The sequence below is a fragment of the Haliotis cracherodii genome, unplaced genomic scaffold, assembly GCF_022045235.1.
Source record: "Haliotis cracherodii isolate W230 unplaced genomic scaffold, xgHalCrac1.p SCAF_8, whole genome shotgun sequence".
In the NCBI taxonomy this organism is placed as follows: Eukaryota; Metazoa; Mollusca; class Gastropoda; order Lepetellida; family Haliotidae; genus Haliotis; species Haliotis cracherodii.
In genome coordinates this window covers 17,712,170-17,738,629 of record NW_027266341.1, presented here as the reverse complement: position 1 = coordinate 17,738,629, position 26,460 = coordinate 17,712,170, and the positions used below count along the sequence as shown (strand labels likewise).

At 41.2% G+C, this 26,460-nt stretch overlaps 1 pseudogene; it reads right to left on the bottom strand.

Moving 5' to 3' along the window:
- Positions 1-1,112: 1,112 nt before the first annotated feature.
- Positions 1,113-8,212, bottom strand: LOC139450412 (uncharacterized; annotated as a pseudogene).
- Between the last annotated feature and the right edge of the window lie 18,248 nt (positions 8,213-26,460).

Sequence of the window (26,460 nt, the reverse complement as noted above, 5' to 3'; positions counted from 1 at the left end):
GGCTCTCACTCACTCCTCTCATCACCTCGGGCTCTCACTCTCCCCTCTCATCACCTCGGGCTCTGAACCTCCCCTCTCATCACCTCGGGCTCTGAACCTCCCCTCTCATCACCTCGGGCTCTGAACCTCCCCTCTCATCACCTTGGGCTCCCACTCTCCCCTCTCATCACCTCGGGCTCTCACTCTCCCCTCTCATCACCTCGGGCTCTCACTCTCCCCTCTCATCACCTTGGGCTCTCACTCTTCCTCTCATCACCTCGGGCTCTCACTCTCTCCTCTCATCACCTCGGGCTCTGAACCTCCCCTCTCATCACCTCGGGCTCTCACTCTCCCCTCTCATCACCTCGGGCTCTGAACCTCCCCTCTCATCACCTCGGGCTCTCACTCTCCCCTCTCATCACCTCGGGCTCTCACTCTCTCCTCTCGTCACCTCGGGCTCTCACTCTCCCCTCTCATCACCTCGGGCTCTCACTCTCCCCTCTCATCACCTCGGGCTCTGAACCTCCCCTCTCATCACCTCGGGCTCTCACTCTCCCCTCTCATCACCTCGGGCTCTCACTCTCCCCTCTCATCACCTCGGGCTCTCACTCTCCCCTCTCATCACCTCGGGCCCTCACTCTCCCCTCTCATCACCTCGGGCTCCCACTCTCCCCTCTCATCACCTCGGGCTCTCATTCTCCCCTCTCATCACCTCGGGCCCTCACTCTCCCCTCTCATTACTTAACTGAAATACTTGAACTACTGTTAACGTTCCAGACGGCGTTGATCCCAACTCACTCATGTATTGTATCTGGCGTGTTTGTTAGTATTTTCAAATGAACAATGGTAAAATATGTGTTGGCTTAACAGTCCGTTATTAATTTTAAGTATATATATTCCCCATAACCAAATCGGGCGGTTCCAGTTGTTACAGCGTTGGCGCGTCACGACGATGACGGGTTCGATTCCCCTTATGGGTACAAAACGGACATCCAGCTTCCGCAGTCGTGATGTGGCTGGGATTAGGCTGGGATCGCAAACTCACTCACAATACAAAACCTATCCAGACAGTGGTGTCTGAAGACGTTTTATGTTGAAATGTCATGGCAATAAGTAAACACTGGAATTCCTTTCATATTTTATTAAAAATATCCCACTGTGTAAATAAATACTTTATATTTCCATTTCTGTCCCTCGAACATTGCATAGCATGTCCACAAACACATCAAAACATATCACCACTCATAACAGCCATTTTCACTAATACCAACAGAAGGCAAGTCATTAACTCGAGTGCAAAAAAACATCTTCGACTTAGACTTCCGTCCGCTGTCAAAAAACAATATATACTGAACAAAAAACCGTTATGGATCATGATTTTGTTGAGTGCACTTGTGTGCTATATCATAAAAAACATCACCAAACATATTCAAAATCCCGAACTTATTTTTGTTCAATATGTATTTGATGAGACAATTTCATATCTAATATTCACACGGTTTACTATTACAATCACCATAACGGCCTGGTGCTTTGTTTTACCTATTCTTGTGCAATCTTTTCCTTGCTTCTAATAACTTTGTTTCCGAAAGTGGAAAATAATAATCACAAAAGAAGTCTTTTCCTTTCTTACTGTCCAAATCCTTACCCGCTTTGAAGGGGTGGATATAATGCGAGTCCACGTTTAAACGCTTCCAGGTTATTCGACCTGTTCTCCCTCCACAGGCTTTTCCCCTTGAGGTGAACAGTGTCTTTAAAGTTGACCAGACCAGCCTGCAACATCGGAATTGCGAGTGCAAGCAGGGTATTATGTTTCCTAAACATCTTCCCAAGTCTGATCAATTCTGCATTATACCGAGCAGGCGCATAAAACACATCAATCGATCGATGAACAGCCCTGTTAAGATGCACATTTTTACCATATTCCTTTAAATAATTATTCAAAATTGAATCATTGGGGTTCCTCTTCACGGAATCTTGAACATCATCCATGAACAGATTCACAGCTTTCCTTCCAATGGGTTTATTCCAATAGTACCACCAGTATTTGCTTGTCCGATTCCGTTCGACATAGCTTACAGGCATTGGCATCCAGAAAGTGTCTCGTGGGAGATCGATGACGTTCCAGTGGTTGAGGAGGAGGTCGTCTCCCACGTAGAGATAACCCTTCACATTAAGTCTCATATTCGCGGCATGGACGAGACACTTATATAGAAAGAACCACGAGTCTTTATCCACACCTTCAACGTATGTAATATGTTCCATATTCGTCTCTTTGAGAATTTTGTCAAACCCGGGATAGCTTGGACCACAATATAAAATATGTCTGAAATATCTCCTATGAGAAAATTCTAGGTACGCGAGATTTTTATGAAGGAATTCGTAATTGAATATCACCACTAACATGATGTCCGTTATTGGTGCGTTGAGCCAATCCGAGAGGGTGTTTTTCAGCTTAGGACACGTGTCGTATAGTTTCTTGAAAACGTGCTTTGAAATATGCTTTTGGGTTGAGTCGGTTCCTAACAAAATCTCTGCAGGGATGACCCTTGACGAAGCATATGTTAATTGCGGGTTCCACATGGTAGGATTGGAATCAACATCTGCAATGGTTCTTCTCGTTGGTTCTTTGTAGTTGAACTTCTTCAAGTCTGTGACCCATGCGTCGAACAAGGCTTTGTCTTTATTGGACAAAAACGAATGCTTCGCAAGGTGATCAACAAGGGATTTTGCACACGCAAACGCGCTGAAACTCGGAATGCATTTCCAGTTCTTCAACGAACTGATTAAATTTTCGGTGATCTTATCTGTTGACTGCTTACCAACCACAAATTTGTTGTTGCCGGTAGGGGGCGTTAGAGAATAAGCTGTTGAGGACAGGAAACCAGTGCTACCGCCTATTTCCGCTAAGAGTCTTTGCGCAAAGTATCCTCTCACCGTGCTACATGAACCTTTGCATTTGGTAGGCAGGAACATAGTCAGAAATGATTTGTATAGGAACACGGTGTTCATGGAGCCGATTGGTCCAAACCTATTGCCAGACAGACAGACAGGTGGAGAAGACCGGTCAAATGTGATGTTGTGGTCCTTGGTCAGTTTTAGATAAGAAACGTCTTGTTTTCCTAATATGAAATTCACTTGGCCTTGTTGAATGAGTGGAACCTCTATGTCCACTAAACGGTATCGATGAGGACCCTTGACATACAGCGCGCTCTCGGGGAAACCCCGGGGGAATAACATGGGGTATCCAAAATGACCATATGGATTAAAGATGGGGCCATCAGCGAATGCCAGGCTGGTAGTGTTGCCGGACATTACGAAGTCCACACGGTTGAATTTCGGGACAATGTGACACTCGGTGTCGTAGATGACATTGGCTCCGTTGGAGATGGCGTACAGGTAACCAATCATCTTCATGCTGTCTGAACTTCCCGGGAGGAGTTTGGAGATGGCATAGCCTAGGGATTTCACTTTACCAGAGTTGAGGTATGTACATCGAGAGGTGCTGGACGGCCTGTAATAACAAAATGAACAAAATAATTAATTCTAACGAGTAAAAGGTGGGTTTTGAACAGTATTTCAGCTATATCGCGGCGTATCAGCGTAATGTGGGAGGAAAGCCCAAAGTGTGCATCTCTGACGTTTATCATTTTGATGAAACCCACGAGCACGGGTATGGTGCTGACAAACTTAGAAACATAATCAGGGCGAACCGAGAGTCGAACCACAATCATAGGTTTCTGGCGTACCCAAGGGACGCAACACTGCATTTTTCGCATTCACTTAAAAATGCCATGTATGTCTTGATGACCTTTAGAAACTGCTACTTGTTGAGGTTCAATTGAATTAAATTCTGACAACAAAATCTAAAACAAACATAATAAGTCTTGACTACACACATCGATGTTCATAATTATAGTGTATTCAGGAAAAATAACTGATACTTACTTGCAGCCTTTCGGAGTCTTACCGACGACCACCACTTTCCATTCGGGTATTTTGTTGAAGTGCGTGACGTCACATCCGGTTGAAGAAAGCACAACTATCCAACTCTCAAGTTGTTTTGTCACAGAACTGCAAATGATGTTTTACAATATTGGTTAACAAACAATCTTATATTTTATATAAGATGCAAAACGTCATATATACAAACACACATACAACCTGTATTTATCTAAATTTCAAGAAATACATCCACTGCAATTGCAACTAAATATGTTTATTGTGATATGACTGTAATAGGGGTCTACCTCGTCCTGGGTGGTTGTGATTTAGTGTTGGTTTTGGAATCTTGAATTATTTGCTGTTGCCTGTTCTGCTGTTGTTGCGGATGGTGTTGTTGTGGTTGTACTTGATGTTTATCTGATGCGATAATCGGTTCCATTTGCTGGTAATCGCTGTAATATAGAACATATATATAATACATGTACTATACAAGTCAGCTCAACACGCGCTTACCGGTTTATGAAGAGACGTGAGTGAGTTGGGTTGGTTGTATGCCGCTATGGACAATGTTAAAGACTAAGTGGTGCAAGTATTAGACGTTAACCCGTGTAGTGAAGCCCTAAAGGACGGATCTTGTGCTGACAAACGTAATCGTGGCGAACCGGGAATCGAACCCACGCCTAAGGGACGTAACTCTGCACAGCCAATTGCAGCACCTTAGGCGAGTCAGTCACCTGTGACCCCTTGTTAACCAAAACCCCTAACAAACCAGTTGTGGGAGTTCCATAGAAAACGTATTAGCTTTCTTTCTCTTTTCGGTCTTTAGTCTATTTTCACATGATTTTATCAGTGTTACATTAATTGGTTTATACACATCCACGTTGACTAAATATACTTACATTTCTGCATCTTTTAACTTCTTTTGGTGTTGACTGTCCGAGTGTTGATGGCGCGGGTGTTGATGAGGATTGCTGTGTGGCTTGTGTGGGTGACTCGGGCGGTTCATGTCGGGGAGTGGGGGTGTGAAACAATACCAGGTATCCAGGAAGTAAGTTGCAAATATCATTACTATCAGCAACATCCATACCTTTTTCAAATCTGCAAATATATATCTTCATGTATGCAAGAAATGCGTATGCAAATATGCGTTTTAATATGTCATATACAGAAGAGCATATACATTGGCAAAACAATCAAATGTTCACCGAGGTGAATATGAAAAATAAATGAGAAATGTATTCACATGAGAAACTTAAGAGATAACTTTCATTACATTACGGAAGCATATTTCAATCATAATTGAAACTGAATTTAGAATTATACCGAAACATATTTTAATCACGATTGAAATTGGACCTTAATTTAGAAATTACTTTATTTTTTGGTTTCGTTTGTGTGCACACCTATTTTTATGGTGTCACCTCCATAAACGCAAATGTTATTGAGGTCAGTTAGTATAAACAAATAAAACCTGACGATTTATTTAATTGTTAACATAAAAAGACTGTAGCCAGGACGCCAGCGACAGCGCAATCATGCAACATGACCACGGAAGTAGTCCGCGGACGGACATGACCTATTTTATTAGGTTTATAGAAGTTTTAACGCAAAAAAATGTTTGGTTAAACAATCAAATGCCATGGAAATACTAGCAACTTATTTACATGTTGATAAACATACTCAAGTTCTTTGCTATGTAACAGGTAACCTAGTGGTTGATGGCATGAGCATTCTGTCGGGGTACGCTGACACACAGGACGGTCAGATGTTGACATAAACTTCATTTAAGTCGGTTTTCACGAAAATCATATGGTACTTTGTTTGTTGTTAATGCCCCACTCAACAATGTTACAGTAACATGAACTCGTAACGCATCATGTCTGGACCAGACAACCCAGTGATTGATCATAGGAGCAATGACCCATTTAGAATAATTTCCCGGGTAGCTGTCATACAATGATTGGCAGATGCACAACCCTTGGTGACATCTAGTCACTCCACTGCACACAGCTTACAGGTGGCGGTGACCTTGTGGAAGTCACCGAGGAGATCTGCGCACACAGATGCAATGTGAAACCTCGCCATATCTCATGATCTCATGTTCGGCCATACTTAGTCAGCTATTTGAATAAAAGCATAGGACAATCCAACCTTGAACAAGTGTGAATCTACGAGAACGGTATCCATACCCCATTTAAGGATATTGATATCCAACTACTTCCTCGTCTTGAGTTAGCGTGTGAAAGAAGATATACCGGTGTAATGTCTCTTTTGTGTTGTGGTGAAAATGTCGTCCTGTATTTGTGCCATTGATCAGGGTCCACTCGGTGTAATACCACACGAGGGGCAGTTTATTTTGGTTGCTGGTAGTGAGACGAGGAGGTCGGGGACAGCGTTGTGAGGGGTGGAGTTGCGGTGATTCAGGCTGAGTTCGAATCCTGATTGATGATGGACAGGATGATGGAAGTGGGGTGGTTGGGTGGTGTGTGTGTGTGTGGGGGGGGGGGGGGGGGGGGGGGATAACAGGATACGCCATAGACAGCAGACCTACAAAGATGGAGAAACAGAGAGAAGAAAGAGAGGTTGTAGTGATGATAAGAGGACGAGAATAATGTGTAAGTGTACGTGTTGATTTTTAATACTACATCTGCAACCAACTTGTCACCCTGTTTGATTATTTAGTTTGGGAAACAAGTGCTGAATGATTATTCAAAGCATTTCATCTAAATCCACGACGTATTTGAAGAAGTGTTTATGAATCCTGGTCGTTGTCTTAAGATGCTACACTATAGCGTCCAGGTCTGCCTTGAGATGTGGACATTTCAGACGGTCACCATCCAAGCTGTCCACAACAAGCAGCCATTGTGTCCATACGATCCCTATTGTGATCACATAATACAAGCGCGAAAACACATTATTGCCTAATAACATTCAGCAATTAAGGGCAGATCCCGATTTTTGGCATATGACACATCTATGTCTATCATGTCTATGTTATTCATTTATCTGTTCATGCAAAGCTTATCTAACATGTCTGTTAATTCTACAATTATTAAATGCACAGAATATTTTCTTGTAAACAAGCAAGACCTTTTTTGACTGTCAATGGTATCAAAACATCTGTAAGCTTCACATTTACGGATGCTCCTCAAGATTGTGTGCTCTCTCTTGTTTTATGTATTTTATACACAAATGACTGTATCAGTACTTTTAATAGTTGTTTAACCGTTACGTTTGCAGATGACGTAGCGCTGACCGGATTCATGAAATTGATCATAAGATCGATCTGTTCAATGAAATTAATCTAAAGTCACCTAACACACAATGTACTCGATGGGGCTTTTTGAGTCTAAGGTTAATGCTTATAACCAATCAGTGATGTGATGTCATCGAGAGTGACACCGATTGTATCAAAACAACGCCATGACATCGTTCACTCAATCAGTCAGAGACCAGTCGGTTACGCTATTGGGACCGAGACTACAACACTAACATTTAGGTACATTATGTGTATAAAATGCATTACTATGTATTTCTGATAGTTACATACTTATTCTAAAATACAAAACCGACCGTAGTTCGCTCAAAAATTTTTAGGCGAGTCGGGTCAAAATCTTTTTAGGCGTGTCCGATTTTAGGCGAGTCGGGTGTATCCCGGGGGTAGAGGTTGCCCACCTGCACCCCGTACTCTGAGTCCTTCTCTGACAAGGATAGTAACAACCACAACGATACTTTAAGATAACTGGTATATACGCTTTTGGCGCAATCGCTTCTATTACAAACAGTTACCTCTTTAAGTGAGCTTCAGTGTGCTCAATGCGTCGCGCAACAAATAAATGCCATGATACAAAATGGCGACGAGCATATATACTCACTCCTTCTGCGCATGTCGACAGGCCTGTAGCGCCTCAGACCACGTAAAGTTTTCGTTAACATCCTTATTCCATACATGAAGATTCTCCTCAGTGGTGACACTCGAAACTGGTTTTGTAGAAAATCCACACCGTGTCCCCGTTTCACATCAGCCGTCGTTATAACTGTCTTTTTGGCAATGTACAGTTGTACATTTCTTTACCAGCACATCAGAAATACAGGACTTTGCTATCAATTGTCTATTTCGTATACAGTCGTGGACCCGATGTTTTCCTGGTGTTTGTTTCACCCGGCGGACACACCCAACCTGTACCAGCTGCAAGCGATCTAAGCGACCTATACCACAACGGGTTTACCTTCAATACAGGTGTGTCTTGTGAAAACGGGTGATAATAACTACGCGTTGTCCTTTAACAAAACTGACTTGCTAACAGGGTCGTATTTTTCGTACTGGTATGTTTCGATGCGGATCAAGTACACACTGTTATATAACCGTCTTTGTTTCGTGTCGGCTGTCAGGACATCGAGAACACAAATACAATCAGCTAAGCTTATAACAATGGTTGATCCCACAAATAAGCTCATGTGCACAATAGGAGCGATCTAAGTGGTAAGCTATGATATAGCTTCCTTGTCACAAAACAATGTCAATAATTAGGAATGTCAATGTCAGCCCAATTAATTAGCGCAATCTGTTAGAACAACACGTGCATGTGTGAAATTCTCTTTAAAGACTGTCCCATACAAATTGAAGTTCAAACAATGTCTGCCACTGTAATTCGGTCAGTACACCCAGGGCGGTAGCCTGATTAGTCTACCAAGAAAGTCTTGTTTTAGGGATTTACATAATCTCGTTAACACCTAATAGTTTTTCAGAAGTGGATCTCTGTGTTCGGAAGAACACGCGAGTAATTTTACATGTTCCCGGGTGCTGTTGCTCTAAAAAAAATGATTGACGGAAATATTTTACATTAAAATGATACAATTACACATGCGAACATTAACGTTTATTCCATGAAAACATACTGTATAGACACGTACATTATCATTTCATTAACTCGGTATTTTAAATATTAAATTATATAAAGTTTTTAAAAATAATTACCAGATAGAATGAAACTGAAGTCTACCAGGTCTTGTAAATGAATCTTATCATTGTTTATAGGCATTACTTAGAAATTGATCACCAATTGATTGCCTTTATACCTAATATCTAAATTAGGTAGAAATTTTAATCTCAACGTTTTATATTTTTCACATATAAAAAGAACATGAAATTCGTCTTCATTCTCTTGGTAGTACAGTTAGAACATATACAATTGTCAAAATCACTATCCTTGGTTCTACGATATTTATTGACAAGGAAGTTATGGAGAGATATTCTAAATTCACAAAGAGCTCTCAATTGAGTTTTATCTTGTAATATGCTTAAATATTTTTCTGGTTGTAACAATGATTTAATAACAGCATAATGCTTGAGAAAGTGTGAAGAGGAAACTTGTTGGTCCCACATTTGCTGACATATTTCTAATAATCTTTGTTTAAATTTGAGCAAAAATAGTTTTTCATTACCACTGTCTTGTGAGATCCATACAAAGGAAAATCCAGTATTAAATAATTTGCTTCTAACACCAGCCACCCAATCCGTTTTCCCTTCACCATCTAATTGTTTTAGCATTTTGTAACATTGAAATGGGTACCTGTGAGCTTCCATTTTTAATAATTTTATCCAATATTTCACAACACGCAGCTGGCTATGTACGTATATACTACAGCAACCAGTTTCACCAAGTACTGCCTTATTTGAAGCATATTTACCAATGCATAATCACTGCTTAAAATACAAAGTGTGAACTTTCTTAATGGATTCAAAATATTAAATGCCCCTTAGTTCCGAGCCATATAAAGAAAATGGGTAGAATTTTACTATCAAATATCTAATTTGCTGTTGAAAATGATATATATTTTTTCCCTTGAATAATGTATAAACAGGAAACATTGCCTTAGATGCCTGCAGCGCTAATGTCTTACAAGTCTTGGACCAATTTAATCTTGAGGACATTAATAGTCCTAAATACTTATAATAACTTGCAACTTTTAAATGTTTAACACCATATATCCAATTTTCATGCTTCTATACAATTCCACCATTTCTATAAACAATAACATTGGTTTTCTCAAGGTTTACTTCTAAACAAAAGGACTGCAATACATTAAGCTGTTTCTGCAAGCCTACCACATAGTAGGACACCAGAGCAACATCATCCGCAAACAGCAGTAACATAATATCTATAATATCTTGTGTCACAAACACACCATGATGACATTCTTTGTAAATTTCAGAAACAAGTTCGTTTATAAAAAAAGATGAATAAGACTGGGCTCAAGATGCAACCTTGACGAACACCACTGGAAGTAGTAAAACAAGGAGTTGTACCCGAGTCAGTTTTATTACATGCTTTGACTGAGAAATACATTTTCTTAAGAACTATTGACAGTTTTCCACGACATCCTTTAGTTATCAATAGGTACAGCATTTTCTTTTCTATCAACGTAATCAAAAGCTTTGCGGAAATCAACAAAAGCGCAAAAGAAGTAAGTACTCATGAACAACAGATTGGTGTAATGAGTAGTGGCAATATTAGTATATTCGGGTTTTATAGTCTCATGTTAGTTTAAACCTTTTGGAATGAACTATGTAGGAATGTCCAGATTTCAAAATATCTAACTTCTTAGTCTTTGTCAAATTATTTTTAAAATTCAATATTATGTCAAGATCAACTCCCTCAGAGTAGAAGAATAGATAATTTCTTATATCATTATAAATGGGACAGGGAAATAATTAGTGTCATACATTTTCCTGCATATATTCACAAGAACGAGCTGCAGTACCAGGCATGTGTCTTTCATATCGATGGCAGTAAGATCACTACAACCAAGTCTGAAGTGAGAATGTACAGTCTGACAAAACAGACTTCCAAAATTTAGGTCAATATAGAAATTGGTACTTTTAATAATCTCCAAAATTCACCAACTGTTTCTGCATTAATAACATCATCAGGCAAATGGTTCCAGGGCTACGATTTAGTATATTACTTTGTCCTACATCTCATAATCTGTAAGTTTTGACTCTCATCACAGTCACAGAACATCTGGTATCTTCACTATCTGACAGCGATACATAAACACGTGCTAATGGTAAAGTCGGAATCGTCCAATGGACTGCTTTTAGCATGAAAATGGAAAGGGTTTTGTATTATAATCCTGTTTTCAGTACCAATTGTATTGCCTATCCATTACGCTCCCAATACGAACTCTTGACTAGTGATGCATCTCATGTGCAGGTATTAGGATATATGCATTCATTATCTGTACGAAAAGCAATTAATGAAGTATTTCATTGAATATTTGTGATCGGACCACTACTCTTAACATTATCTTCGTTATATCTTTTTTGCTCTAATTGGTACGTAGTTAGAATCTGTAGCATCAATGAAGACAGGGTTGACTTATAGATTTTAACTTAATTTTTCTTTCAATTCGACAGTTTATGAAGTTACAAGCACATGAAGTCAATCCTGTTTTCGTAGACCCTTGTTATATCAGCATTACCTTTCCGACCCATAAAATAATGTCTGACCTGTTATTACTCCGTAGAGAAGCAAGTGATCATAAATAATGCCTGTCACATATATTAATCACATAATTTTACTTTTTAAAAGCAGAAATAAAAAAATGGTGTTTTGAAATGTGTATAGCTGAATGATATTTTACGGACGCTTTCAACACTTTTCTATTGGGAGTTATTCAATGACGAGTATCCCGAAGTGAACGTGTTCATGAGTTGGTATCTCCATTGTGAGTGAGTGAGTGTGGTTTTACGCCGCTTTTAGCAAAGCCAAGTAAAACTACTCAGGACTTCCTCATCAGTGAAAGAGAGGTCAAGATCATCATATATTTCTGTGTGAGAATACACGCTGGATCCTCATCGTGTATATCTGTAATCATCACATATTTGTGTCAGACAAAGCTCGATCCTCATCATGTACATGTATATCTGTTATCAGCGTGTGAGTGAGTATGGTTTTACGCCACTTTTAGCAATTTTACATAACGGCGGGGGACACATTGTACCATCGTGGGAAACGAACCCGGGCCTTCGGCGTGACTAGCGAACGCTTTAACCACTAGGCTACCCCACCGGCCCTGCATCCCCATGGTATGGGCATGGGTGGATATCCAGTGGTTTAGAGACTGGGAGGTGTCCTCGTGGTAAGTACGATGTGGGTTGCATGTAGTTGTTGAGAGACTGAGTGGGTATTCCCGTGCTAATGGTGGGGATGGTATCCTGTGGTTTAGAGAGTGTGAGTGAGTGAGTATGGTTTTACCCCGCTTTTAGTAATATTTCTGCAATATAACGGCGGGGGACACCAGATATGGCTTCTCATATTGGCGTGACGAGCAAACGCTTTAATCACTAGAATACCCCATCGCTCCTTAGTGGCTGAGAGACTGAATGTGTATCCTGTGGTAAGGATGTGGTGGTATTCAGTGGTGTAGAGACTGAATGTGTATCCTTTGGTAAGGATGTGGTGGTATTCAGCGGTGTAGAGACTGAATGTGTATCCTGTGGTAAGGTTGTGTTGGTATTCAGTGGTGTAGAGACTGAATGTGTATCCTGTGGTAAGGATGTGGAAGTATTCAGTGGTGTAGAGACTGAATGTGTATCCTGTGGTAAGGATGTGGAAGTATTCAGTGGTGTAGAGACTGAATGTGTATCCTGTGGTAAGGATGTGGAAGTATTCAGCGGTGTAGAGACTGAATGTGTATCCTGTGGTAAGGATGTGGAAGTATTCAGTGGTGTAGGGACTGAATGTGTATCCAGTGGTAAGGATGTGGAAGTATTCAGTGGTGTAGAGACTGAATGTGTATCCTGTGGAAAGGATGTGGTGGTATTCAGTGGTGTAGAGACTGAATGTGTATCCTGTGGTAAGGATGTGGTGGTATTCAGTGGTGTAGAGACTGAATGTGTATCCTGTGGTAAGGATGTGGAAGTATTCAGTGGTGTAGAGATTGAAGGTGTATCCTGTGGTAAGGATGTGGTGGTATTCAGTGGTGTAGAGACTGAATGTGTATCCTGTGGTAAGGATGTAGTGGTATTCAGTGGTGTAGAGACTGAATGTGTATCCTGTGGTAAGGATGTGGTGGTATTCAGTGATGTAGAGACTGAATGTGTATCCTGTGGTAAGGATGTGGTGGTATTCAGTGGTGTAGAGACTGAATGTGTATCCTGTGGTAAGGATGTGGAAGTATTCAGTGGTGTAGAGGCTGAATGTGTATCCTGTGGTAAGGATGTGGTGGTATTCAGTGGTGTAGAGACTGAATGTGTATTCTGTGGTAAGGATGTGGAAGTATTCAGTGGTGTAGAGATTGAATGTGTATCCTGTGGTAAGGATGTGGAAGTATTCAGTGGTGTAGAGACTGAATGTGTATCCTGTGGTAAGGATGTGGTGGTATTCAGTGGTGTAGAGACTGAATGTGTATCCTGTGGTAAGGATGTGGAAGTATTCAGTGGTGTAGAGACTGAAAGTGTATCCTGTGGTAAGGATGTGGAAGTATTCAGTGGTTTAGAGGCTGAATGTGTATCCTGTGGTAAGGATGTGGAAGTATTCAGTGGTGTAGAGACTGAATGTGTATCCTGTGGTAAGGATGTGGAAGTATTCAGTGGTGTAGAGACTGAATGTGTATCCTGTGGTAAGGATGTGGAAGTATTCAGTGGTGTAGAGGCTGAATGTGTATCCTGTGGTAAGGATGTGGTGGTATTCAGTGGTGTAGAGACTGAATGTGTATTCTGTGGTAAGGATGTGGAAGTATTCAGTGGTGTAGAGACTGAATGTGTATCCTGTGGTAAGGATGTGGTGGTATTCAGTGGTGTAGAGACTGAATGTGTATCCTGTGGTAAGGATGTGGTGGTATTCAGTGGTGTAGAGACTGAATGTGTATCCTGTGGTAAGGATGTGGTGGTATTCAGTGATGTAGAGACTGAATGTGTATCCTGTGGTAAATGACGCTCTGTTTTTCCGCTCAAGTCGAAGACACGCCGTTCACATATATTTTTACCATTTGCGCAGATAATTCAATGACCACTTCTGATATGAGATACAGTTTCGTGAGTCAATCGGCTTTGAACAGTATTTAAATAATGTGACGGCTTGATGCAGTTAAACCCACTATAAAATCAAGAATCATGACCTGGGATCCCCTCACTCACTAGCGGTTCCTGGCACGACTAAGGCACGCAACTCTGCACAGCGAATTACGGCGCCTTAGAGCACAGCCTTCCTTCCGTACACACCTAGGAGGATACAAAACCTTGCTTTATTTATGGAATTAATTGACATTTTGGTACCCCAATCTGATAACCACCATTACGTAACTCAATATGATGTTAAACGACCCAGTGGCCATTCTGTTAAATATACAGAGCATGTTACACCCGCACCACTTCTACTTAATTCTACTTGCACTATTTCAGTTGTATCACAGCATGTCAGCATGCTGTGGGAGTAAAGTCCACAGCGGATCCTTTTGCAACTAAGGGAAGTAATCTTGGCACAAGAAATGTCAGCAGAATAGACTATTTGCTCATCCGTTTCTAGTTATGCTCTGAAATGTTTTGACCTTTAGTGTAAGGTTTCAAGAGTGACAAAGCCTCTCTCTTTCACATAGTAAATCAGACTAATTATTTTTGCGTCTCATTTCAATATCCTTTCGAGGCATACAGTAAACCCCACGTTGTTTATCGTGAGAGTATACTTTCTCTAACAATATGACAAACCAGCTGCAGTATATCCAAACTACATATAAGTCTGATTTTTCTAACAATATAGCAAACCAGAATGCGACATAAAATACACCTAATTCTGATTTCTCTAACAATATAGTAAACCAGTATACGTCATAAAATACAACTATATTTATATAGCTAATTCTGATTTCTCTAACAATATAGCAAACCAGTATACGATAGAAACTACATATGATTCTGATTCCCCTTACATTATAGCAAACCAATATACGACATAATTTTAGGTCTATCCTTAGAGAGACGAAGCAACCGTTTTCAGAAAGATATTAAGACATTTTCTAATAATTTTTTTTTCGATATTTCCCAAACTTCAACTCCGTAACATAAGATCGGAACGACAACAGACAAATATTGTATTGTTTCTTTTGATAGTGGTTGATGAATCTGATTGATTTGTTTGCTTGAGCTGTTACGGTACTAAAGGTCTTACTCCACGACAACGTAAGGGATGAAAGCTGTTCCTAAATAGTTATAAAAATTCACAACTTCAATTTGTCTCCTTTGAAATACCATCTTTTGTAGCTTTTCAATATTCCACCTCGTCGAAACATAACCATTTTTGTTTTGTTTAGATTTATTACCATTCTAGTGGATACACAGACATTTAAAAATACCCCATTTAATTTCTTTTGTATCTGTAAAGCACGGTCCCCAACAGACGACAATCGTATATCGTATAATATATGCAAATGGAGTGGTATCTCTCTACTAATAAATAAACCTTGACCACCATTTCTTTTCCAACAACACTTTGAGTTCATTAAGATAAGATAGTAAAAGGTTTTGGGTTCAAATCACATTCCTAACGGGAACCGAAATTACAGGTGAAATAGTCAGAAAGACCATCCTTCATTCAAACACATGATGATAGGTTAGAGTACACCGATGCTAGTAATCGTAGAAAGTTTTCTCAACTCTATTAAACTAAAGTTATATCCAAAGAATGTTGTGGTTTACTCTGTCGAAAGCCTTAGAAAATTCAATAAAGATGCAGTAAAATCTACCCTTGGTCTTTGAGATGTATTTGTGTACAGTAGCTTGAATATTTGGACTATGGTGGAGTATCCTGGCCCCACTTGCACAAAACGATCTTAGCGCTTAGACTATTGTATGCCTATGTTAAAGTATGGGAGTTACCACCATCTTAGCGCTAAGATCGCTTTGTGCAAGTGGGTCCTGGTCTAAAAACTGCTTGTGTTTCACTAAGATATTGTTATTGTCACACCAATACTAGGGGCGTCCCTCTAGAATGGAAGTCAATACCTTACTTAAAGTGAGTGAGTGAGTGAGTTGTGTTTAACGCCGCTTTTAACAGTATTCCAGTTATATCACGGCGTGTCAGCTTAATGTGGGAGGAAAGCCCGAAGTGATGCAGGTCTCAGACGTTTACCATTTCGGTGAAACCCACGAGCACGGGTATGGTGCTGACAAACCTAGAAACATAATCGGGGCGAACCGGGATTCGAACCCACAATCATAGGTTACTGGCGTGCCCAAGGGACGCAACCCTGCACAGCGAATCGCGGCGCCTTAGACGACTGGGCCACCCGTGCCCCCGCTTACTTAAAGTATCAATGAGACATATTCCCCTGTAATTATGGTGTTCATTCTTCCTACCTCCCTTGAACGTGGGGCAGATTATGCTCCGTCTCCATTCCTCTGGAAAACCTGCAGTGTGAAGGATTCTGTTGAACAATTATTTATTACAATAGGTGCACTATAATGTCTTGTTGATTCATAAACTCACTTTAGAACCTGCCAGACCCTGGAAATTTATTATTTTTTAAATTGTGCAAACTCCTAAGGACTTCCTTATTCATTGAAAGGCATGTTAAGACCATCACATATTTGTGTCAGACAAAGCTCGATCCTCATCATGTATATCTGTTATCAGCATGTGAGTGAGTATGGTTTTACGCCGCTTTTAGCAATATTACATCACGGCGGGGGACCCCTTTAACCCATGTGGGAATCGAACTCGGGTCTTCTGCGTGACCGAACGCTTTAACCACTAGGCTCCCCCACCGCCCTCTGTTATCAGAGAGTTATTATCACAATCAATGTGTTTCTCAATACTGTGAAGATTTTGAAAATGCGCAATCCACTGGTCTTGGTTAACAACATTCGATATTCCTGGGGCACATCTACATCTTGTAAAGGTTTTCCAAAATATCTTGATTATCGAGCCATCGTCTTGACTTGGCGCCGCCATTTTGTTTGAATCAAATGCAAGTGATATGAGAGATGGAATCTGATTGGTCAATAGGAGGAACATAGAAGGGACATAACTGGTAATAGCCACTGGTGGCGCTACGATCGAGGCCAGAACTTCCAGCCTAGTTCGGCAAGGGTGGAATCTGAATTTTTCTAGCCAGTTAACTCTCTTGCCTCGGAAAGATGGGTATATGACGGTGGTCTGTAAATAATCGAGTCTGGATTAGATGATCTGATTGATGATTGATCTGAACATCGATTTACGTAATTGTTTGTCAGATTTTAAGATATTTTTAATATTGAAAGGCCAATGTTGAATCAATGTCAGCTTTCAACATTTTTTCCAATAACGAAAGGCCAATATTGATACAATGGTTGTGAAGCTAGCAGCGACAGCTCAACCAAACTTGGTGTACGATGACACACAGTAAGACAAATCACAGAGCATTCAGGTTCTAGGCGGCAATTACGACATAGTCAAGCATGGGGTGTTTCTTACCTATACTGATCTGGAATCCACACAGGGTCTGTGGGTTTCTAATTCAGATTAATACTCTACGTGTTACTGCATACAACAAATACATCTTTGACTATTTCTTGACGTCCGTGTAGCTGTTTGTCAGGGAGTGCAGCTCGTGAATATGTTGCTCCAACATATGTTGCTTCATAACAATCTAAGCATTTGTTACATTGAGGTTTATGCACCCAACAGAAATTTTAAATTTTACCACCGCCGTAGAAGTAACATGGACGTGGCAGAGTGAGTGAGTGAGTGAGTGAGTTGGGTTTAACGCCGCTTTTAACAGTATTCCAGTCATATCACGTCGTGTCAGCTTAATGTGGGAGGAAAGCCCGAAGTGATGCAGGTCTCAGACGTTTACCGCTTCGGTGAAACCCACGAGCACGGGTATGGTGCTGACAAACCTAGAAACATAATCGGGGCGAACCGGGATTCGAACCCACAATCATAGGTTTCTGGCGGGCCCAGGGGACGCAACTCTGCACAAGCGAATTGCGGCGCCTTAGACAACTGGGCCACCCGTGCCCCCTAGGCGTGGCAGAGCAAGGGTGGATATAGCCTTTGTTATCTGCTCGTGACAGAAGCGACCCCTGATGGTCGAAAATGCATTGCACGAATGTACTTGAAACCCATGGTGAGATATTGGACATATATTATGTTGTCCGTGAAGATCCGGGGTAGAAAATAGGCCTTCAGCAACCCATGCTTGTCGTAAGAGACGACACACGGGGTCGTTTCAGCAATATTTCACCTGTACATGTTCAGCTGAAAACGGGTATATGTTTGCTTAACCTCTTGTTTTGCACTTTGAATGGTTTTTCGTTCCCCACCACAAACTAGACACACATAACAAACACACACTGTGTATCCCACTGTGTGATTTAATGTCTATAGCGATTACATTGTCTATCGTATTACATGAACCTTCTGGTCTCAATCGACAATGATCGTCTCAGGACACTTGCTCTGACGTCACGGTGACGTTGCATCTTTCTGTAAGATGTTTGGCGAAGAAACTCTCCCACGTCTGAAATAAGAATAAAATTAAAGCTGCTTGTTCTATGTATATATCACACATATGTACTCCATACAAGCACCCCTTATATACAAGTAACTTTATTTATAGTCATCAGTTTTGAACACAAAAAGAAAATAATATGCTTTCGGAGGTACGCTGACATTTCAAGAAATGAAGGGTGCACTCGTGGCCCATACGTCTAGGACACCGAAATTGGCTGTGCCGTTTTGTCTCTAAGAATATAGGGGCGGTCGGGTAGCCTAGTGGTTAAAGCCTTGGCTCGTCACGCCGAAGACCCGGGTTCGATTCCCGACATGGGTACAATGTGTGAAGCCCATTTCTGGTGTCCCCCGCCGTGATATTGCTGGAATATTGCTAAAAGTGGCGTAAAACCATACTCACTCACTCACTCTAAGAATATAGGTTATTATATCGCATATAATCTCATATACGTCGTGATCATAACTTCTTGGTTTGTCTGCTCTATACACACCCCCGTTTCGGGGGTCACCTGATGATACATGTTTAAAACCTGCATCGACTCGGGATTTCTCCCACATTGAGACGACATGACGTTATATAACTGAAATACTGTTCAAACACAACTCACTCACTCACTCAAAGGTATATCGTATACCATAAGCCTGACTTTTGCGCTGACGTGTAATCAGTGCGGTTCTTAGGTAGGAACTCACAATCATAGCATTCTGGCACGCCTAAGGGAGGCAACTCTGCACAGAGAAATTGCGGCGACTGAGACGAACAGACCTACCGCGGCCCCAACACACCGTTGTAAGACTGAAATACAAAGCTTCGTTTAAAACGTATTGACTCACTGTAACCGTAAACTGTATTAGGATATAACTACTCAAAAGGAGTTAAAGAACACCCGATTTTTTCACATGACTATAGGTGAGTATACGTAGTATACATTCTAAAGGTAAGGGAACTTTTGTGTCCAAGACGTCTATTCCCCTCAATTCCCTGTGCGGAGTTGCGTACTTAGAGTGTGCCAGAAACATATGATAGTAGGTTCGAATCCGATTCACCCTGATCTCTATGTATGTCAGCACCATGCGGTGCGGTCGGGTAGCCTCGTGACTAAAGCTTTTGCTCGTTACGGCAGAGACCCGGGTTCGGTTCCCGAAATGGGCACATTGTGTGAAGTCAATTTCTGGTGTCCCCCACCGTAATACTGCTGGAATATTGCTAAAAGCGGCGTAAAATCCCTCAGCACCATGCACTTAATAGCCACGTTAAACACTAATTCACCTGACCTACATAGTTAATTAAAAACTGAGATAATGGTCGATGTTCATGTAAGCACACACTATGTTTTAGTGGTTTGTCTGGTTAAGACTTGATTTAGCTCTGACATTGCTGACTGCTAATCAAAATATTCATCTAATCACTCCCACATTGCACCGAGGAAAATCCCGGGTGCGCCACTATCAGCCCAGTTGTATGTCGGTCGGCGAGTCCTTTAATATCGCCGTTATAGGAGGACTGGACCTTCAGCTTTGTTTAGACCCTGTAAAGCTTTGCTTTCAGTGCTCACAGATGTTATCTAACATTACAGACTTATCAGCGACGATGAATCATTGTCAGTGTGTAGGCTCACGCGGTATCAACTTGCTTCGTCTAATTTTAAAAAAACCCAGGTAAACAGTAGCAATTAGACAACACAAACAGATTATATGGGTCTGTGATTACACTGAGCTACGAAGAAGCCACCCACGCATGGTTAGACAACCCAGGCACAGTGAAGCTCTAAAAATTAGACGACCGGGGTTGTAATCTTGTGCATAGAACTTACTCTTCAGGGGCAAAGGGTAGCCTGTCTCTCAGTCTCTAGAGAATAAATGATAAAACTAATCCAATTCAAGACTACAATGATTTGACAAATCTAGTCTGAAATTAAGTTTTCTTCTGGGCTCGATTTAGATTTTATTATTTTAAGTACATATATATTTGTAAGAAACATAACCTATTTCTGGGACTAACTGTTAGTCTGGGGCCAAGGGGTATCAGACCTGTTCTTTATAAAGACAACTTGTGTTACTATTTCATTTCTGAAATACAGGCAGTTTTAGAAAAGGCTGTTCAGCAGTGGATAATGCATTTTTGCTGTTTGGTTTAATCGATTCATTGAAAGCTCGAAAGAAAAGAATATACTGTCGTGATTGCATTTTGGTAGAAAATTATAACGGATACCAATGATAACATGCTAACACAAATTATTTATATTAATCTTTATGAAAGTGGATAGATTTGATTCGTGATACATTTAATAACTGTGCTCTAAGTTTTGTTTGGATAAACCAGTGTTTATATTTGGAAATTGCCCTGTATCATAGTAATAAGTAAACAAGAGATGAAATACAGGTGTCCAATCAGGGTAGGAAACGTCGTTTCTTTCTATTCAACAATGGTAGGACTTTCTGCTCAAATCTATTCTTTCCTTATTTGACTCTTATGTTGGTAGAGGGGGCATGGGTGGCCCAGTCGTCTAAGGCGCGCGCCATTCGCTGTGCAGAGTTGCGTCCCTTGGGCACGCCAGAAACCTATGATTGTGGGTTCGAATCGATTATGTTTCTAGGGTTGTCAGCACCATACCCATGCTCGTGGGTTTCACCGAAGTGGTAAACGTCTGGGACCCGCATCACTTTGGGCTTTCCTCCCACATTAAGCTGACACGCCGTGATATAACTGGAATACTGTTAAAAGCGGCGTTAAACCCAACTCACTCACTCTATCGTAGAAAGTAGACTTCGAGACCAGTTTATTCAAGAATGACATCATCATGAAAGACTCGCATCTAAAGGGAAATTTATTCTTGTATAAAGACTGATTTTGGATTTGGAACTTATGTTTATAATGACTTTTCATGTATAAATGTTTTTAGTTAAATTCAGAACAAGCAATCTTTGATTACCCGTAGAGGTTGAACCTGGCAAAAAGAGATAAAACCTGTCCACTGTATAAAATCTCAGTAACAAATTTACAAAGACAAAGAAAAAGAGTTTTTCAACGTCTGAATACTTTATTACACACTAGTATTTAATACTATTTTCTATTGCCACTAAAATGAATATTTTGCACCCACAATGGCCATTAGGTGCGCACAGTGCTTGAAACTCTTGTCTTGTCCAGTTAAATAACTTTGATGCTACAAAAGATGCTTTGATTTCAAATACCATTTACCCACCACTGAATGTTGTCAAAGACTAACGAGAAGCTAGACTTTCCAATAAAAACTGTGTCCTTTAACACATCGTGTTAGCAACGAAGTCATCTCCTGGCCTCCAAGTTGAGTTTAGTTTTCTTTCATTTGTTTGTGGTTTAACGCCGCAATCGGCAATATTCCAGACATACATGTATGACGGTAGTCTGTACGTAATCGCGTCTTGACCAGACAATTGGAATACGATGACATGCATCAGCCAACTCAGCGAACCAGACCATCGGATACCGTTAGCCACACCTTACGGCAGGCACGGGTCGCTGTAGAGTAAGTTTAACGTGGTGAGTGGATGACAGTTATACCACGGTGTGTCAGCTTAATGTGGGAGGAGGAAAGCCAGAGTGGTACAGGTCTTATACGTTTACCACTTCGGTGAAACCCACGAGATCGGGTATGGTGTCGACAAACCTAGAACCGTAATCAGGGCGAACCGGGATTCGAACCAAAAAATAAGTTTCTGGCGTGTCCAGTGGACCCAATCCTGCACAGCAAATTGCGGCACCTTAGACGACTGGGTCATCCGTGCTACTGGTTGCTGAAAGACAGTTGTTACCCGGATCGGCACAGGGAACAATGGTACGTGGAGATACGGTAGGACGGAGTAATTGATACCATGTTTGATAGTGGAATTTCTTTTTGAGTAAAAATGAATCTGATTTTCATCACTGTAAATTTGACATAAACCTATAAACAATTCTGATATTATTATTAATATATTATCATAAACCTTCCTCTCTTTTATTAATGTTTATTACCTTGCCCTCAAATCGATGAAAAAAGCGGCGTTAAACCCAACTCACTCACTCACTCACTCAAATCGGTGATAGGATCTCAGTGTCGGCCAGGGTATGCTTTTCTCAGACATGACATCACCTTGCAGGCCTGAATACCTGCTTAGATCTCTCTGTGCTTAAAAAACAGTCTATCTCACTCCAAGGAATAAACAAAAAATGTTCAAGGAAAAATTCGAGAAAACATCCAGGAAACATCTGTGCCATCCAATGTCTCTCTCATATGATAAGCCATTTAGAGTTATCCGCCCTTGCTGTGTACAAAAAATGATACGACGCGACGTAAAGCATAAGACATACATTTGTATAACGTTGTAAAGACAATGTCTTGCAACAGTGCCTGACAATTTCCGGACATCAGCTCTTTATTAAAACCAATGCAAGTCATATTTCTTCATGCCCCCCCCCCCCCCAACACCCCCCCACACATCAATTGCATGAAACATTTGTCATGACCATCCTCCTAACACACACAAAATCAGAAACACAGACACACACACACAAACACACACACACTGAATCCAAATAAAACCTTTATTTAAAATACAATACTGTCCAAAAATATATTTTTTATTTGAAAACATCGAACTTAGCCCTTCTTCATGAACCCCCCCCCCCCCCCCTCCCACCCCCCTTTAATCTCAGTGACCCCTCTTCTCCCCACCCAAGTCCCTCCCTAACGTTATGGTAAAGCTGCGAGTCACAAGTTATGACGCATGTTCCTTGAAGGGTGAGATACCACGGCAAGGTTGAGATATGACAGTCCCTGCCCTCGTCCCGCCCCCTCATTCCTACATTCCACATCTATCAGCCCGTTGTTCCTGCTAGTCTGCACGACCGGGTGGACGGGTCACGTGATCACAGATACAAATCTAGTTACAAATGGACGGCTGTAACCCTGCATTGTTGTTTCGGTAACAGCTTAAATTTGAACACCATTTTATTTATGCTCATGTTATTACGAGACAGAATACCCGTGTGTTTTACATCGGATTCTGTTTTAATGCAGAGGCTAGTTAATGTGGCTCTAACGATATGGAAAGGCGCTGATAAGGGTCCTGTTCGGTTCTGAAATAATATGAGTTTCCATCAGTGTCTCAATTGAGCTATGTGCCCGGTGGTCTGTTGACAGTGGCGATACTGACGATATGGTTTCACACCGCTGTATCATTTCGTGGTTAAGGTGTTCGCTCGGTTGGAAAAGCAATGACCAGTATCCTACCAGCGTCATGGGTACAATGGTTAATCATTAATGTCCTAAGAAGGATTTTAATTAACGGTGGTAACCATAATTTGTTCCAAGCACCTACGGTATTCGGTAATAACATCAACAGTTTAAATCATAAGTCCCAAGCACGAGAATCTGATGGCACACAAGTTCAGTCGCGTGTATGGCCGCCATGTGCGTTGACAACTGCCACACAACTCCTCCACATGGCCCTTGAGATGCTTGTGAACACATGATTGGGAAGACGACGCGATTGTTGCTGCAAAATGGTGCCAAGATCTTGCAAATTCTGTGGTTGGTTCTGGAGAGTGCGCAGACTTCTGCCAAGAGCATCCCAGACGTGTTCGATGGAATTGAGGTCGGGAGACTTTGACGGCCAGTCCATGACGTTGACTCCCGCATTCTGAAGGAAAGTCCTTGTCAAAATTGCTGTGTGGGGTCTGTCATTGTCGTGTTGGAAGATCAAACCGGGTCCATGTGCTGCCATAAAAGGCAAAAGTTCTGGTGCCAGTACCTGGTCGCGGTAAGCAGCAGCGTTGAGGTTGCCACGGATGACAAGAAGCCTGGAACGTGCATTGCCACAGAAAGCACCCCGCACCATGACACTTCGCCTCGAAATCTGTCAACTTCCTGTACACAACACTGGGCGTAACGTTCATGACGGCGCCTCCACACCCTCACCCTACCATCCGAAAATCGAAGATTAAATCGGGATTCATCACTGAAGACGACTTGATTCCAATTCCTCTGCGTCCATCGTAAGTGTCGCTGTGCCCACAATTGACGTTGATGTCTGTGTAATTGAGTCAGAATCGGCCCGCAGTATGGCCGTCGTGCTTGAAGGTGAGCAGTTTTAGACGGTGTCGAACAGTTTGCGCACTCAGTCTGCCCCTAAACAGTTCATTTCTGGTTGATGTAGCCGTCAAAATTCGGTTACGGAGGTGACGTAAGACAATCTGACGATCCTCTGCATGTGACGTCACACGTGGTCGACCTGGCCGAGGGCGATCAGCGGTGGTACCCGTTTGCTCTAGACGCGTCTGTAAATCATAAACAGTCCGTCGACTACAACCCATCGTCCTTGCGACTTCAGCTACGGACGTTCCTGTCTGCAACATGCCGATGGCACGTTCACGTTGCACATTTGAAAGGCGTGGCATGAAAATGGCCGTAAAGACTTTTGTTTTCTTGTGTTTTTCTTTTTTTGTTAATGACTGCTAACACGTATGGTTGAAAACGCGTGCGGTATTATGGCCACGTGACCAGTTGCACGTGAAAAAACGCTTTTGCCACTATAGTGCTGTGCACATGATTTTGATCGATTGACCTGCACAAAAACGGGTGTTATCTGAAGACAATACGTGGCCCTTACTGTTTAAATACACAATAAGGGCCCACAATGATAACTGGTCAAAATGTTAAAATTTTAGGATTGTGAAGTAGTGAATTTGGTTCAGTATATATCGCCACCTTATCAGCAAGCTAAATGTCGGAAATTTTGCACCCTTTTTTTATTTTTTTAAAATAAATTTTTATTCGGTCATATACACAGGATACATATGCACTCGGAAAGCAATACAGCTATATGAATACAGGTTCTTCTCAAAAGGATATGGTACAGAAGAGGCCTAAGGCATAATCCACATCATGGTACAGATGAAGGCATAATCCACATCATGGTACAGATGAAGGCATAATCCACATCATGTTACAGATGAAGGCATATTTATGTATACAATTAAGAAGATGCGGTATTTATGGTACAACAAATTATGTTGCAAACATCAAGTGAATAAGTTATTTTACAGTTTGAGTAAACAAAGCCCATTTTCTATTAAAGGCAGAGAAGTCGTTATTCCTACGTGCAATATGATATTCAACGTCATATATACTTCTTATTGTGTTCTTAAAAGCAACAAAGTCAACCTTTTCATTCTTAATACACTGGACAAAGATAAATCTTTTAGCAGCTTCAATCAAATGGTTAATTAGTACATCAGAGGTACCAAAGAGGAGCTCGTTGTCAGTTATAAGGATTTTTCTATGCAAGATATCAGTCAAGTAAATACAGAAATCTGACCAGAAATTCTTAACAACATGACATTCAATATAAACATGAAAAACATTTTCTTTGTGAGTACGACACATAGAACACTCATCGTTATCAATAAGTTTCATTCTTAAAAACTCACGTTTAGTAAATATTACTTTATGAATAAATCTAAACTGGAAATCCCCGAGTTTTGTGTCCCTTAACCCATGGCAATATACACTGAATATTTGATTCCGTGGAAAAGAACATCCCAACTGATTTTCCCATTTCAAACAAGATTTAGGGAGAGGGAGGGAATTCCCTATCAGTTTATTATAAAACACTTTTGTTCCTTTAATAGAACGTGTAAGATCATAATTTTGCAACCTTACTATCACGATCTAACGCTCCCATTTCGTGACCCTACTGTCAAGATGCATATGGTATACATGTATATCACTACATCCCTATTTGAAACAAGTACTTGGGTTTCATTACGAGTCCCGACATGGGTACAATGTGTGAAGCCCATATCTGGTGTCCCCCGCCGTGATACTGCTGGAATAGTGTTGAAAGCGGCGTAAAACCATACTCACCCACTCACCCCGTTTCATATAGCGATCATACTTCCACAACCACAGTAAGTCTGTTGAAATATAGGACTTACGACAGTCGTCGCTTTTGGTGGCGCAGGACATGCTAACTCTTGTCTCCAACACCTGGTGTCATCACTTTCTGTGGTCCATGC